This window comes from Eutrema salsugineum, unplaced genomic scaffold, assembly GCF_000478725.1.
Source record: "Eutrema salsugineum unplaced genomic scaffold, Eutsalg1_0 scaffold_11, whole genome shotgun sequence".
Classification (NCBI taxonomy): Eukaryota; Viridiplantae; Streptophyta; class Magnoliopsida; order Brassicales; family Brassicaceae; genus Eutrema; species Eutrema salsugineum.
The window spans coordinates 8,761,039-8,776,836 of record NW_006256901.1 but is presented as its reverse complement, the minus strand read 5'-3'; the positions used below and the strand labels follow the sequence as shown (position 1 = coordinate 8,776,836).

Below are 15,798 nucleotides of genomic sequence, written 5' to 3'. Positions count from 1 at the left end.
AGAGGAGGCTTAAGAGGATAAGATACTTCATCATCTACCTTAGTAAGCAGCACTCTTTGAGTATCAAAGTCCATCAGAAAAGGAGTTCCAAGAAAGAGAGGAAGCTCTTTGGTCTTCTTCATCTTCATTACCATAAAATCAGTTGGAACTATGCATTCACCAATCTTTAGGGGGTAATCTTCAAGGATTCCATATGGCTTCTTTGAGGAATCTCCAAAGGTAATTGAGATGGGGTAATACTTTAGAATCTTTATCCCTAGTCTCTCCACCATGTCTAAAGACATTACACTGATGCTTGATCCAGAATCACACAAAGCATTGTCAACTTTCAAATTTCCAAGAGAGCATGAGATGGAGAACTTTCCTGGATTACCTAGCTTTGGAATAGTTTTGGGTTTCACCCTTTTTGAACCAGTGCTATAGATTCCATCAGATGGCCTTCCTTGAACCATTCTCTGATCTTTTCCTTTAGCAATCTCAGAATAATTCTTTTTCATATCAAAACAAGCTGCCTCCCCACCTTATTTCTCAATGTCCTCATTGAGATCACAGAACAGGAACTCAAACTCATCTATGATGGCGTCCTCATCATCTTTTGTCAGGCATTTTCACTTGAGACATTGCCATGAAGAAGATCCTCAATTTCTTGGACAGCAGCATGATTCTCATCATTTGAGAGGATTGCATTGCAGTATTCTGTTTGATGTGCAAATGATGTCCCTGGTAAAGATCTTTGAGCTTGAGAACTGCAGTGGCCCTTGTTGTTCTCTAGAGTCTTGACTTTGGAAGCCAAGGTTGAAAGTTGAGTTAGAAGATCAAAATAAGTGCAATCCACCTTGTTGTTAATCTCTACCATTTTCTTGTTGAATTCCATGGCACCACTTACTTGACCTTGGCGAATTTGATGGAGCAGGTTATGTACTTCTTGATCCTTATTCCCTGAGTTCTGTTGGAGGCTTTGCTGTTGGGGAGGGACAAAACCTTGTTGGTTATTGATGTGAGAGTGAAAGTTCTGGGTGGGGTGAGTCTTGTAGTAGGGAAAGCCTTTTTGGTAACATTGTTGTCCACCTACAAAGTTTACCTCAGCTGTGGTGTCTTACCCTTGAAATGTGTCTTGAAACACATGATTCACATCTCTAACCAAGTTGACTGACTTATGAGAAGCTAGGAAAAGTTTATCTAGCTTCTCATTGAGAGATCAGATGTCTTTCCTTGTCCTTTCCTCTTCAGCACTCACAAAACCTCTTGAATTCCTGTCAAAGTCTGATCCATAAAACTCATCACTCTGAGCTACATTCTCCAAAAGGGTCATGGCATCATTGACTTCCTTGGTCATGAAATTACCATTTGAAGCTGTGTCCAAGACGAGTTTGACCTTTGGTAAAGAACCTTTCTAGAAGGTACTTAGCAGCTGAGCATCTGAGAATCCATGGTGAGGGCATTGCATGGTATACCCTCTAAATCTTTCCCAAGCCTCACAAAAGAATTCATGGTTCTTCTGAATGAAACTTGAGATTTCATTTCTTAACCTTGCTGTTCTTGATGAAGAGAAGAACTTGGTTAGAAATGCTCTTTTGCATTGCTCCCATGTTGTGACTGATCCTTGAGGTAGAGACTTTTCCCATTGATGAGCTTTGTCTCCTAGAGAAAAAGGAAATAGCCTCAAATTGAAACTGTCCTCACTCACTCCATTCATCTTAGTTAGATCACAAACTCTATCAAAGTTGTCAATGTGATCTAATCCTAATGCCAAGCCATGGAACTTGTTTGATTGCACCATGTTGATCAAGCCAGATTTGATCTCAAAATCGTTTTCAGGTGTAGGAGCTTGAATCCCATGTCTCTGACCCTGAGTATTGGCCTCATCACCAGCTCCCACAACTGTTCTTGGACGTGGTGCTGGACCCTCTTGCTGAGCATGGTGGTTTCCATTACCACCTTGAGCATGTTGCTCTTGATCCATACCCAACCTCTCAATGTGCTCAGCTCTTTCTCTTTGTCTTCTTGCTTGACTTCTTGTATTCATACACCTGAAAACAAAGACAGCACTTGAAAGGTAATCAGTAAAACAAAATAAAATGACTTGATCTCAAGAAGATCCAAAGTCTTAATGCTAGAATAAACTCTCCAATTGGCAACGGCGCCAAATTGATAGTAGGTTTTTAGCCTACTAAGGTCAATTAACCTCTTGTGTTGTAGCATTTGAGGGTCAATCCAAATGGAGATTATCTAGGCACTAAGACTATATGGAACTAACTTAATCCAAGTCTAAAGAAACATGTTGGTGATTAAGTGATCTGAAAACATAAAACAAAGAAAAACAAGCAGTAATTAAGAATTAAACAAGCAAACAAGACAAACAAGAAAAGACTCAAATTCAAAATAAGAGAAAGCTAAACCTCTAGATGTGATCATAGATGAGGGTGCTTTAAATGCTGAATTCATGATGCTAAGCAAACAATGCATCACTTTCAATTCTTTAGTCTAGACTTCCAAATCAGATTCATTCATTCTCATGAAAAAAATCCCTTGTTAATTACCAAATCAAGACTAATTCCCATTAGATGAATAAGCAATCAACAAGGATAAGGTTCCAAGTCTAAAATGACCAGACAGCCTCTTTGTGCATCAAAATAAGAGCTAAGAAAGACTTAATCTTACACAGAAAGACATAGCAAGCAATCACATGATCTCTTATCTGGAAAGAAATAAGGACTTAGAGTTGGAACTAGATAATGAAGAGCAAGTAGCCGAGGAACAAGAAGCTGTAGCTGATCAAAAAGATCTCTTAAGCGTTCCAAGCGGCCCAATCACCCGATCAAAGGCAAGGAAACTTAAGAAGATTATTGGAGCTATCATCAAAGGTCTTGATCCGATTCAAGAGGGAATTGAGATAATCAAAAGCACACTGATTGTGATCCAAGTCCAAGACGGCTAAGTGGGCTTGAGATCCAGGCTTGTACTCTTTTTCCCTATCTCAATGGGTTTTCTTGACATAGATTTTAATGAGGCAAGAATGGATCTATAATTCGCCTAAGTCCACAAAGCCTTAAACCCAAGCTGTGCCAAAAAAGAGGAGCGTCTAAATCAAATTCAAACTTGCCAACTTGTGCTTTGTTTATTTCCGAGATGTGTTTACTGTTTGCCAAACTTATCTCTTGTTTCTTTCTTCTTTATAGTCTCTTGTAACCATTTGTATCAAATCATCTTATCTTTTACTGTTTGCCAAACTTAACTCTTTTTCAAAGACTAAGATCACGTTTGCTGGTGTGTTATATCCATCAAACAACTTGAATCAACTCTGTGTGTGTCATATGACTTAGGAGATTCAAGCCAGCGTATCAAGAGTATTCTGCGACTCTTGTGTGTGTCCATTCACTTCCCCAAACCTTGATTCAAACTTTGTTTGTTTGCAAGGCCTATCCCCTTTTGATGCCGAGAGATGAATTTAAGAATTTGGGACAAGAAGAGGGAGAGTTTTTAGAGGACGTGAGAATGGTGGATCAGGTCCTCGAAGACAAATACATCTTTAATGAGGAACCTTGACCTATGAGTGACGAGGTGATTGAGGCCATTGTGGAGGTAACAGAAGAAGGAAATGGTGTTATGATGTGTCGTGTGGTGAGGGTGTCAAGTTTTACACTAAATAAAATCAATAGCCACAAGTGCACAACTGATCGATTGTAGTACTTAGGGATCGAATCCACAGGGAAGGAGGATCTTTCCTGCAAAAGCCTTCGAAAAAAATGTAAAGTAAGAAAGTCTAGAACCATGCGATTTTTGTAAGGGTTTTGGTGATGTCTTTAAAACGTAAAAACTAATCTTAACGAGAAGATACGAGAATTAAAATGTACTAATAACTAAACTTAATGAAATCGACTAAAATAGAGAGAAACAGCTAAACCTAATTGCTTAAATAAAAATTGATTAAGAGAATGAAAATGATGAACTAAAGCTTGAAATAAAATCTGTGAAAATCAATAGAAAAGAGGCGATGGGTTTCAGGAAGTTCTCCAGGGTATGAACTATTCAAAATATTGCTAAATACTAAATTTAATAAGATCCTAGCTAAAAAATTTTGAACTCGAGTCACGGACGTATGAATACATCACTGTCGTGATCATAGACAACTATCTCTCTCAATCCTGACCAGTAGGTTTCTACTCTGGCCCTTGAAGAGAAAAGATGCAATATGTTTAAGACTCGTCAGCATTCACAAATCGTCCATAGGTAGGTTTTCACTCCTATGTTTGTTTTGCTCTCCTAAACTAGATCTGACACCGGATGAATACTTTCGTATCACCAAGGATCTGAATCAGATTGTAGTTCATGACACTACTCCCATGCATTAAAAGTAAATTCAGAAGAAAAAGTTCTAGGATTTGGCTTCAATAGCTAATGAAATCCTCATCGAACATATATAACTGATATGTTCATGATTTGCATCATTTAGGTTGTATATTTCATTCCAAATCATATCTTATTTCAGGCATTTTAGGTCTTTAGGGGTTGTTTTAGGATTTAGGAGTTGCATTAGGTCCCAATGAGTCTTTGCATGTTTGGAGTGTTTATCAGGTGTAGTTGGAGCTATTTGGAGTTGAAAAGATGAATCCAGGAAGAGAAATGGTGATCAAGGCTTGAAAGATGGTGAAAATGGGTTTTGGAGGTTCTCGGCCATTCTCGCGTACTGCAGGAAGATTTTTTCTCGGCCATTCGCATGTACCGCGGGTGGATTCCTCGGCCAAAACGCGTACCGGCTAGTTAAGTTTCTCGGCCAAAATTTTTGGGTGCAGACACATTTCCGAAATCGCCTGTCTGGGGAACCTTCCAGTCCGATTCAGCTGTCGGGTGCTTCATCCAAGTTGGAGAAGATTGGATCATGGTTCCAGAGCAGGTGGAATCATAGGATTTTGAGGCGTGAGCAGAGAGGTAAGCTCGTCAGAAGGAACCCCTGTCTTGCTGCCGTTTTGGATCGACCCGATGAGCTCCGAAGAATGCGAAGGACGTTGCACTTCCAGACCGATTCAATTTACAGGGCCTTCATCAGAATCCGAGATATTTGAGTCCTATTTCCAGAACGTCTGAGATCATTCAATTCAGAGCTATGAGCAAGAAGATAACGTTTCCGGAATGGACACATGTCTAGAAGCCACTTTCTGATCGTGTCAATGCACTGTGAAGATGAGCCCTCCAGGAAACCTTCCACATCCCAAGAACCGAAGGTTCCTTCACCAAATTTGAAGATGTCTGAGTCCTCTATCCTCTGAAACTGGAATCACACCATTCAGACCAGTACCCTAGAAGTTATGCTTCCCTGAACGCGAAGTGGTCCGAGGAGCCCTGAACGCTGCGAGATTGATAACCCTTATCAAAGCTTAAATTATGCTAAGGGAAAGATGGCACGGTGGAATGCCACGGTCCACATCTGACCGTGGCACTTGATTGCAGTTCTTCGGGGTTTGACACGATCTTCATGCCACGGCCTACACTTGACCGTGGCAAGGTAACATTTTGCCGCAGAAGGATTTTACTTACATTCGGGATTTGACACGACCACACGCCACGGATTTAGACTTGGCCGTGGCAACTTTGTGCAATCTCTCGGCATTTGACATGGTCTCCACGCCGCAGCTTTAGACTTGGCCGTGGCAACTTTGTGCAATCTTTCGGCGTTTGACACGGCCATGCATCACGACCAGAGGGAACCCGTGGCACCATGATTCATCCAAGAACAAGAGACACAGGACTTGACACGGTCACTTGCCACGGCTTGACCAAAACCTGCTAGACCGTGGCAACTTCTTCTTTACCCACCAAAGCCGGGTCAGTACCCGGTTTGTTCCGGGCTGACCCGGTTCATCCAAGGCTACTATAAATACTTTTTAGACCTAATTTGGAGAGAATTTTAGCTTATCTTTAGTCTCCTTTTTCTTTTTGGTAAAAGAACCACTTAATAATACCTTGTTTTGAGTTTAATATCGATTTGAAGAGTGTTTTCCATCTTGTTCTATTTTTTCTCATCATCAAATCACACTTCTAACCATGATTAACAACACATCTTGCAAAGGATCTAGTGTGTTGATCATGATTAGTGAGTAATCTCCATATTAAGGTCTTAGATATATAGATTAGGGTGCTTAAATGGTAGATTAGTGAGCTTAGGGGTTAGATCATGCATATTCCATTCTCTACAACCTGTTCTTAATGCTAGATCCACACAAATCATATGTGGTCTAGATTCTGGGCATTTCATGCACCATAAGTGTTTGATGAAATATATGAACCAAGGTTGTTAGAGGTTTAAGTGTTATTCATCATGGGAATGATTGTCTATATGCTTAAATGACAGATTACACTGATTCTTAATGCTTGTTGATTCATGTTTCACTAATGATGATTAGGTTAGAAACTGTTTTGGCATAGGAGTTAATACCTTCATGAGAGGATTAACTTAATTAATGATGTTTAAGTTGAATGGATTGCTTGATCATATGGTTCATTAGCTCATTAGTTTATCACTGAAGGCACCCTAATCCACTATCATGTCTAAGACCTTTCTCATCATCATACATACATTCTCATCTCATTTAGCTCATTTACTTGCTTGTTTAAGTTGATCATTAGCTCTAATCCTTGTTTTTCCATTCTTAGTTGTCATTAATCATCAAAACTTCACTCATTTGGCTTGAATTAAGAACTGATAATGTATCTTAGTGTCTACACATGATGGATTGATACCCTTTGTACTGAAAATGACAAAAGGGATTGATAACCCCTCATTTAGAGCCTTGAAAACTCTAAGTTATCAATTGGCGCCGTTGCCAAAGTGTGATAGCATTGAGATTGTGTTATTTCTTGAGATCAAGAATTTTCTTTTGTGTTTTCTAATTTCTTTCAAGTTCTGGTTGTGAATTTCAGGTGCATGAACACCAGGTCCAGATTAAGAAGGTGTGGTCCACCTTTCCTCTTAAACGACAACATTAATATTTTGGTACCAAGGAGGAGAAGGGACAGGCGTGGCAGACAGATTGATCAAGATGATATGGAAGACCAAAGAGAGCATGAGGTGGACATAGAACAATCGGTTCAGGAGCAACAGGCTCAGGGTAATGGAGCTGGTAATGGAGTTAGTCAAGGGTTACATCAGGGTAATGTCCATCAGGAACAAGTGCATCAACAGCAAGCTTATGTCCACCAGGGACAAGCTCCAGCTCATCAACAGAGGCATCAGGCCAATGTACAGCAAAGACAACAGGTGCACCACCAACATCAGCCCTTCCAACACCAGCATAGGAGATATGAGCAGCCACAGGTCTATGTTGGAGAGAATGACAGGGCCAATGCTCATCAGTATGGAGCTGGAATTCAGGCACCACCTGTGCAAAACAACAACTTTGAAGTAAAAGCATCCTTGTTGAATATGGTCCAAAACTCAAAGTTCCATGGATTAGCAATGGAAGATCCCTTGGAACACTTGGATCAATTTGATAAGGTGTGTGACCTGACAAAGATAAATGGAGTTTCAGAAGACAGTTTCAAGCTAAAGTTATTCCCCTTCAGTCTTGGTGACAAAGCTCACCAATGGGAGAAGAATCTTCCAAGAGGCTCCATTCAAACCTGGGAGCAATGCAAGCAAGCCTTCCTATCTAAGTTCTTCTCCACCTCCAGAACTGAAAAACTGAGAAACCAAATCTCTAGCTTCACTCAGCACAGCAATGAGAGTTTTGGTGAAGCATATGAGAGATTCAGGAGCTACACCAACCAATGCCCACATCATGGGTTTAGTGAAGCTTCTCTTCTCAGCACACTTTATAGAGGAGTTCTTCCTAAGATTAGAAACCAGCTGGATACTGCTTCCAATGGAAACTTTCTGGGTAAGGAGATTCATGCTGCTTTAGAGCTAGTGGAGAACTTAGCAATAAGCAATGACACTTATGGTGAAGAATATGACAGATCAAATACATCTGAAGGTTCAAGCTCAGAACAGAGGCTCACTAGAGAAGTTAAGGAGTTGCGAAGTGAATTGGACAAGTTGAAATTCACCACTCAAAAGCCAATGCAATTTGTAGGAGAGTATGAGGAACCTTCTCAGATCTTTGAGAACATAAGTGAAGAAGACCTAACCCAGGAGGAGCTTAACTACATTGGGAATCAGAGGTTCCAGAGATATCAGTATGGCAATGCAAATCAGAACCTCTCTTACAGGAATCCCAATGTAGCTAACCCACAAGACCAGGTCTATCCCAATTCTCAAGCTCCAAACAACTTTGTTCCCAAGAACAACTTTCAAGGGTCATTCCAACCCAAGAATCAGTTTACTCAGAATCAGGGTTTTGGTCAGCAACAACAACCATTTCAGGGTACTGGTTTCAGTTCACAGCAGTAAAAGGCACCACCAGGGTTTGGTCCACTACAGTTCCAACAGCAGGTGCCGGTTCAACAACAGTTTCAGCCACCAACGGTTCAACAGCAGCCACAGATGGGTTCAGATATGGTTGGTATTCTGCAACAACTACTTCAGGGTCAACAGATATTTGCAAGCCAGAATGCAGCCATGCAGCAGGAAATCAAGGAACTGAAGCAAAACCAGGCCTCAAGCTCAAAGAACCAAGGCCACCTACCTGGAAAACATGAACCCAACCCCAAGGAATATGCTAAGGCCATTACACTGAGGAGTGGAAAGGAGCTACCTGGTATTGAGCAAAACAATGTGATCATTTAGGACAATGATCAAACTGAGGGGGAGGCAGCCTTAAAAGATGATCAAGTTGCTGAGAAACCAAAGAAAGAAAAGGGTAAAAAGGTAGCAAAGGAACCTGAACCAGAAAAGGTATATGTGCCACCACCTCCATACCAACCCAAGCTCCCATTTCCAGGGAGATTTAAGAAGCAACTTGTAGACAAGGCAAGAGCTGTATTTGAGAAGGCACTCAATGAGACACCACTCACTATGCCTCTCATTGATGCATTCCTAATGATGCCAAAGATGGGTAAGTTTTTGAAGGATGCCATTCTGAACAAGACTAAAGAGCTTCAAGGCATGGTGGTACTAAGTCATGAATGCAGTGCTATCATTCAGAAGAAATCCATTCCAAGGAAGTTGACTGATCCAGGGAGTTTCACACTCCCTTGTGCCATTGGACCTCTTCTATTCTCTGGATGTCTTTGTGATCTGGGAGCATCAGTCAGCTTGATGCCATTATCCATAGCAAAGAAGTTGGGCTTTAGAGTCTTCAAACGTGCAAGGATCTCTCTTATCCTTGCAGACAGATCAGTTAGACTACCTGTTGGAATGTTGGAAGATCTGCCTGTCAAGATTGGTGGTTTTGAGGTTCCAACTGATTTTGTTGTGCTGGAAATGGATGAGGAACCAGTTGATCCTCTTATCTTGGGCAGGCCATTCTTGGCAACTACAGGAGCTATTATTGACGTGAGAGGTGGGATGATAGAGCTTCAACTTGGGTCTGAGAAGCTCAAGTTTGATGTGAATGAGATGATGAAGAAATCCACCATTGAGGGTCAATGCTTCTATGTGGAAACAATGGATCAGTTGGCTGATGAGTTGCTTGAGGAGCTGAACACTGAGGATCCTCTCCAAGCTGCTCTAACTCAAGAACAAGGAGACAATGAGCTCTTAGAAGAAGAAAGTGAGGGGTATAAGCTGTATTTGGATAATGCTAGAGAGCTGGGTCCTGAGACAAGGTTTTTGGAACTGGAACAAAGTGGCTCTGAGGTCTTGGCTATCAAAGGAGCAGAAATGAGCCAATGCAGCTTGGACAAGGATTGGAATGAGGCTGATGCACCCCCTGTTGAGCTCAAACCTCTACCAACAGGGCTCAGGTATGCATTCTTGGGCTTAAACTCCACATATCCAGCAATCATCAATGATAGCTTATTAGAGCATCAAGAGAATGCATTGCTTAGTGAGATAAGAAAGTTCAGGAGAGCCATAGGATACTCTTTGGCTGATATTAGAGAGATCTCTCCTGACATTTGCACCCACATGATACACCTAGAGGACCAATCTATGTCCTCTATTGAGCATCAACGACGTCTTAACCCAAACCTTAAGGAGGTGGTTAAGAAGGAGATACTCAAGCTTCTTGAGGCAGGGATAATTTACCCAATCTCTGACTCAAGATGGGTATCTCCTGTTCATGTTGTGCCCAAGAAGGGTGGGATCACAGTGGTTAAAAACGAGAAGGATGAGATGATAGCTACTAGGACTGTAACAGGACACAGAATGTGTATAGACTATAGAAAGCTCAATGCAGCCTCTAGGAAGGATCATTTTCCTTTGCCTTTCATTGATCAGATGTTAGAGAGGCTTGCAAACCACCCCTTCTTTTGTTTTCTTGATGGGTACTCGGGGTTCTTTCAAATCCCCATAGATCCCCGAGATCAAGAGAAAACAACATTCACTTGCCCTTATGGCACATTTGCATACAGGCGAATGCCTTTTGGTCTCTGTAATGCCCCTGCCACATTTCAACGTTGCATGATGCATATATTCTCTGACATTATTGAAGAGAAGGTGGAGGTGTTCATGGATGAGTTTAGTGTCTATGGCTCCTCCTTCTCGGATTGTCTTGGAGAGATGTGAGCAGCATAACTTGGTGTTGAATTGGGAGAAATGCCACTTCATGGTGCAGGAAGGAATTGTACTTGGGCATAAGATATCTGAGAAAGGCATAGAGGTTGACAGAGCAAAGGTGGAAGTGATGGTGAATCTGCAAACTCCCACTTCAGTCAAAGGGATAAGGAGTTTCCTTGGGCATGCAGGGTTTTACAGAAGATTTATCAAAGACTTCTCAAGAATAGCCAGGCCCTTGACAAGGCTGTTGTGTAAAGAAGTTGATTTCATCTTTGATGCTGAGTGTGAAGAGGCCTTCAAGATGATCAAGGATGCATTAGTCAGTGCACCAATTGTCCAAGCCCCAGACTGGTCTCTTCCTTTTGAGGTTATGACAGATGCATCTGATTTTGCAGTTGGGGCTGTACTTGGCCAGAGGAAAGATAAGAAGGTCCATGTCATCTACTATGCCAGTAGAACACTTGACTCTGCCCAAGAGAAGTATTCTACCACTGAGAAGGAAATGTTGGCAATAGTCTTTGCCTTTGATAAATTCAGAAGCTACCTGGTGGGATCAAAAGTCATTGTATATACTGATCATGCAGCCCTCACGTATCTGATGACCAAGAAAGATGCTAAGCCAAGACTATTGAGATGAGTTCTTCTACTTCAGGAGTTTGATATGGATGTACAGGACAAAAAGGGTATAGAGAATGGAGCTGCAGACCATCTCTCTAGGTTGAGAATAGACTCTGAAGTCCCTCTTAATGACAGTCTTCCTGAGGAATCACTGATGGTGCTCCATTCTTATTTGGAGTTTGAAGAAGTGGATAGCATCCAAGAAAAGAGAATGCCCTGGTTTGCTGATATTGTGAACTTTCTTGCTTGTGGAGTGGAACCACCTGAACTTGATGCTTACCACAGGAAGAAGTTCTTCAGAGATGTCCAAAGATACCATTGGGATGAGCCCTACTTGTATGTTCTGAACAAAGATCAGCTGTATAGAAGGTGTCTTGTTGAGGAGGAGATGCAACCTGTGTTGCAAGAGTGTCATGGTCCAGCTTTTGGAGGTCACATGGGAGCATTCAAGACTGTGGCCAAGGTTCTTCAGAGTGGGTTTTGGTGGCCCTCAATGTTCAAAGTTGCTCAGCTAGTTGTTTCATCATGTGATGCCTGTCAGAGGCATGGGAACATATCAAAGAGGAGTGAGATGCCTCAAAATCCAATTCTAGAGGTTGAAATCTTTGATTGCTGGGGAATTGACTATATGGGGCCCTTCATTTCATCTTATGGGAATCAGTATATACTAGTTGCTGTGGACTATGTGTCCAAATGGGTTGAGGCCATTGCTTCCCCTACCAATGATTCCAAGGTAGTAGTGAAGTTGTTCAAGAGCATTATCTTCCCAAGATTTAGAGTACCCAGGGTTGTTATTTCTGATGGAGGATCTCATTTTGTGAACAAGACTTTGGAGGGATTGCTGAGAAAGCATGGAGTGAAACACAAGGTGGCTACTCCTTATCATCCTCAAACTAGTGGCCAGGTTGAAGTATCTAATAGACAGATTAAGGCCATTCTTGAGAGGACTGTTAGCTCAAGCAGAAAAGATTGGAGCAAGAGGCTAGATGATGCATTGTGGGCTTATAGAGCTGCCTTTAAAACTCCAATTGGGACATCACCTTTCAATCTGCTATATGGGAAGAGCTGCCACCTTCCTGTTGAGCTGGAGTACAAGGCTTTGTGGGCTGTGAGGTTGCTAAACTTTGATATCAAGACAGCTCAAGAGAAAAGGGTCATTCAACTCCATGAACTTAAAGAGATTAGGCTTGGGGCTTTTGAGAGTTCAAAGATCTATAAGGAGAAGACCAAGGCTCTGCATGATCAAAAGATTCTGAAAAGGGAGTTCAAGGATGGTGATCTGGTGTTGCTGTTCAACTCTAGGCTTAAGTTGTTTCCTGGAAAACTTAAGTCTAGATGGCCTGGTCCCTTTAAGGTTCTTGAAGTCAGGCCATATGGAGCTGTTGTGTTAGAAGGCAAGAATGGTCAAGAGTTTGTGGTAAATGGCCAAAGAATCAAGCACTACCTGGTCTCACAAAGGAAGGAGGAAGCTACATCAGTTCCCCTTCTTGATCCACCACCAGCCTGTTAAACAGGTTTCCAAAGTCAAACTTAGAGACTTTAAACAAAGTGCTCTTGGGAGACACCCCAAGCTTATCTTTTGTAAATATGCTTTTAATCCTTTGATTTCTTTCTTTTTTATGTTTTAGGATGTTTTGATGGGTTTGTTTAGTGTCTACAGGTTACAGGTTTGAGTTTGAACCATTGTGAAGTAAATGAAAGATGAAAAGGAATGAAGGAGTGGTCCGAGGCTAGAAAATGTTGTATGAGAAAGAGCTAAGTGGAATATTCAGACCCCAAAACCTGAGTTTAAGGTTGAAAAGATGAGTCCCCTGGTGATAAAAAGAATGAGAGTGAAGTGAGGAGAGGGTTGATAAGGCAATGAATGTCTTAAGAGAGGAGTAGCTAGGATGTGATCTTCTTGGGAGTAGAGTTAAGGTGAAAGACCAATTTGAAGCATTGGGTAGATGGGATTCTGCTTTTGTATGCACCAGTTGCCTTTTACCCTTTAGCATTCTGTTAAAGTTTATTCTCTCTTGAGTGATCCTTTGAGCTGAATGGAAGCCAAAACATTAAATGAGATCATCTTTGTCTCATGACCCTGTCCCAAGACAAGTGAGTTCACATGATTTTCATAAGCATGATTCACATGAGCTTTAATGAATGTCAAAAGGTTGGAACTATGGCTGTTTGTGAAAAATTTAAGCTTGAGCTTGATTCATTCATTGATAAGTATGGCTAAAGTTTTGTGAGTAATCTTGTTTGCAATGCATCTTAGAATTAGCAACTAGGAAAGTGAGCCTTGAATTCTTTTAGTGATACACTCTCTCATTAAGGAATATGAACTCCCAATGCATCCAACCTCTTTCTCTCATTTGCTCTTTTTGCTCAAAGGACAAGTGTGGGGGAGTTGATATGTTCATGATTTGCATCATTTAGGTTGTATATTTCATTCCAAATCATATCTTATTTCATGCATTTTAGGTCTTTAGGGGTTGTTTTAGGATTTAGGAGTTGCATTAGGTCCCAATGAGTCTTTGCATGTTTGGAGTGTTTATCAGGTGTATTTGGAGCTATTTGGAGTTGAAAAGATGAATCTAGGAAGAGAAATGGTGATCAAGGCTTGAAAGATGGTGAAAATGGGTTTTGGAGGTTCTCGGCCATTCTCGCGTACCGCAGGAAGGTTTTTTCTCGGCCATTTGCATGTACCGCGGGTGGATTCCTCGGCCAAAACGCGTACCAGCTAGTTAAGTTTCTCGGCCGAAATTTCCGGGTGCAGACACATTTCCGAAATCTCCTGTCCGGGGAACCTTCCGGTCCGATTCAGCTGTTGGGTGCTTCATCAATGTTGGAGAAGATTGGATCATGGTTCCAGAGCAGGTGTATTCATAGGATTTGGAGGTGTGAGCAGAGAGTTAAGCTCGTCGGAAGGAACCCCTGTCTCGCTGCCGTTTTGGATGACCCGATGAGCTCCGAAGAATGCGAAGGACGGTGCACTTACAGACCGATTCAGTTTACAAAGCCTTCATCAGAATCTGAGATATTTGAGTCCTCTTTCCAGAACGTCTGAGATCATTCAATTCGGAGCTATGAGCAAGAAGATAACGTTTCCGGAATGGACACATGTCTAGAAGCCTCTTTCTGATCGTGTCAATGCACTGCGAAGATGAGCCCTCCAGGAAACCTGATAGACAAGACTTTTTAGGGTCTCAGGGCTATCAATCCCCTTGTCAAAGTAGCACAAAGAGGTTTATTAATCCAGATGTGGTGTTAGACACTAAACCATATGATCAAGTTCTTAATTCAAGCAAACAAGAGTGGGTTTTGATTAATCTAGAGACAACTACAAACTTAAACAGATCCAAAAACTAATGACAATGACTAAATAAGAACTAAGCAATTACAAATGATGAGAATGTATGTATGATGATGAGAAAGTTCTTAGACATGATAGTGGATTAGGGTGCCTTCAGTGATAAACTAATGAGCTAATGAATCATATGATCAAGCAAGCCATTCAACATAAACATCTTTAATTAAGTTAATCCTCTCATGAAGGCATTAACTTCTATGCTAAAACAGTTTCTAACCCAATCATCATCAGTGAAACATGAGTTAACAAGCATTAAGAATCAGTTTAATCTGTCATTTAAGCATATAAACAATAATTCCCATGATGAATAACACTTAAACCTCTAACAACTTTGGTTCAGGCATTTCATCAAAGACTTTTGGTGCATGAAATGCCCAGAATCTAGACCACATATGATTTGTATGGATCTAGCATAGAGAACAAGTTGTAGAGAATGGAATATCCATGATCTAACCCCTAAGCTCACTAATCTACCACTTAAGCACCCTAATCTACATATCTAAGACCTTAATATGGGATTACTCACTAATCATGATCAACACACTAGATCCTTTGCAAGATGTGTTGTTAATCATGATTAGAAGTGTGATTTGATGATAAGAAATGATGGAACAAGGTGAAAAGAAACTCCAAATCGATATTAAGCTCCAATAACAAAGTGTATCAAGTGGTTTTTTTTTCACCAAAGAGTAAAAGAAACTAAAAGTAGAAAAAAGGTGTTCTCCAAATTAGGTCTAAAAACATTATATAGGATCCTTGGGCGAACCGGGTCAACCCGGAACAAACCGGGTACTGACCCGGCCTTGATGGGTGAAGATGGGTTTGCCACGGTCTGATGTGTTCTTGGTGTGACCGTGGCAACCTAACCGTGTCAAAGCTTTCTCTTGTGTTCTTGGTCGCCTTTTGATGCCACGGTCTGATCAAACCTCGTCCGAATCCCGTGGCAAGTCACCGTGTCAAACGCTGAAGATGTGCAAAAGTTTCCGCGGTCAAGTCCCAGACCGTGGCATTCAGACCGTGTCAAAACCGCATGCGTGTAAAATCCTTCCCAACCAAGCATTTGATTGCCACGGTCAAGCTCCAGACCGTGGCATTCAAACCGTGTCAAAACTCGAGTGCATGTAAAAGTTGTCCCCAGCCATCTTCTGTTTGCCACGGTCAAATGTAGACCGTGTCATGAAGCTCGTGCCAATCGCCGAAGGTTTGCAGAAGTTGCCACGGTCAAGTCCCAGAC

General features: G+C 41.5%; 2 non-coding genes across 2 annotated transcripts; one reads left to right on the top strand and one right to left on the bottom strand.

Annotated features, from left to right (window-relative positions):
* Nucleotides 1-1,424: 1,424 nt before the first annotated feature.
* On the top strand, nt 1,425-1,531 carry LOC112090072. The gene has a single exon (XR_002901431.1). It is a non-coding gene; the product is annotated as a small nucleolar RNA R71 (small nucleolar RNA).
* A 6,144-nt stretch (nt 1,532-7,675) lies between these two features.
* On the bottom strand, nt 7,676-7,782 carry LOC112090050. The gene has a single exon (XR_002901409.1). It is a non-coding gene; the product is annotated as a small nucleolar RNA R71 (small nucleolar RNA).
* Nucleotides 7,783-15,798: the final 8,016 nt, after the last annotated feature.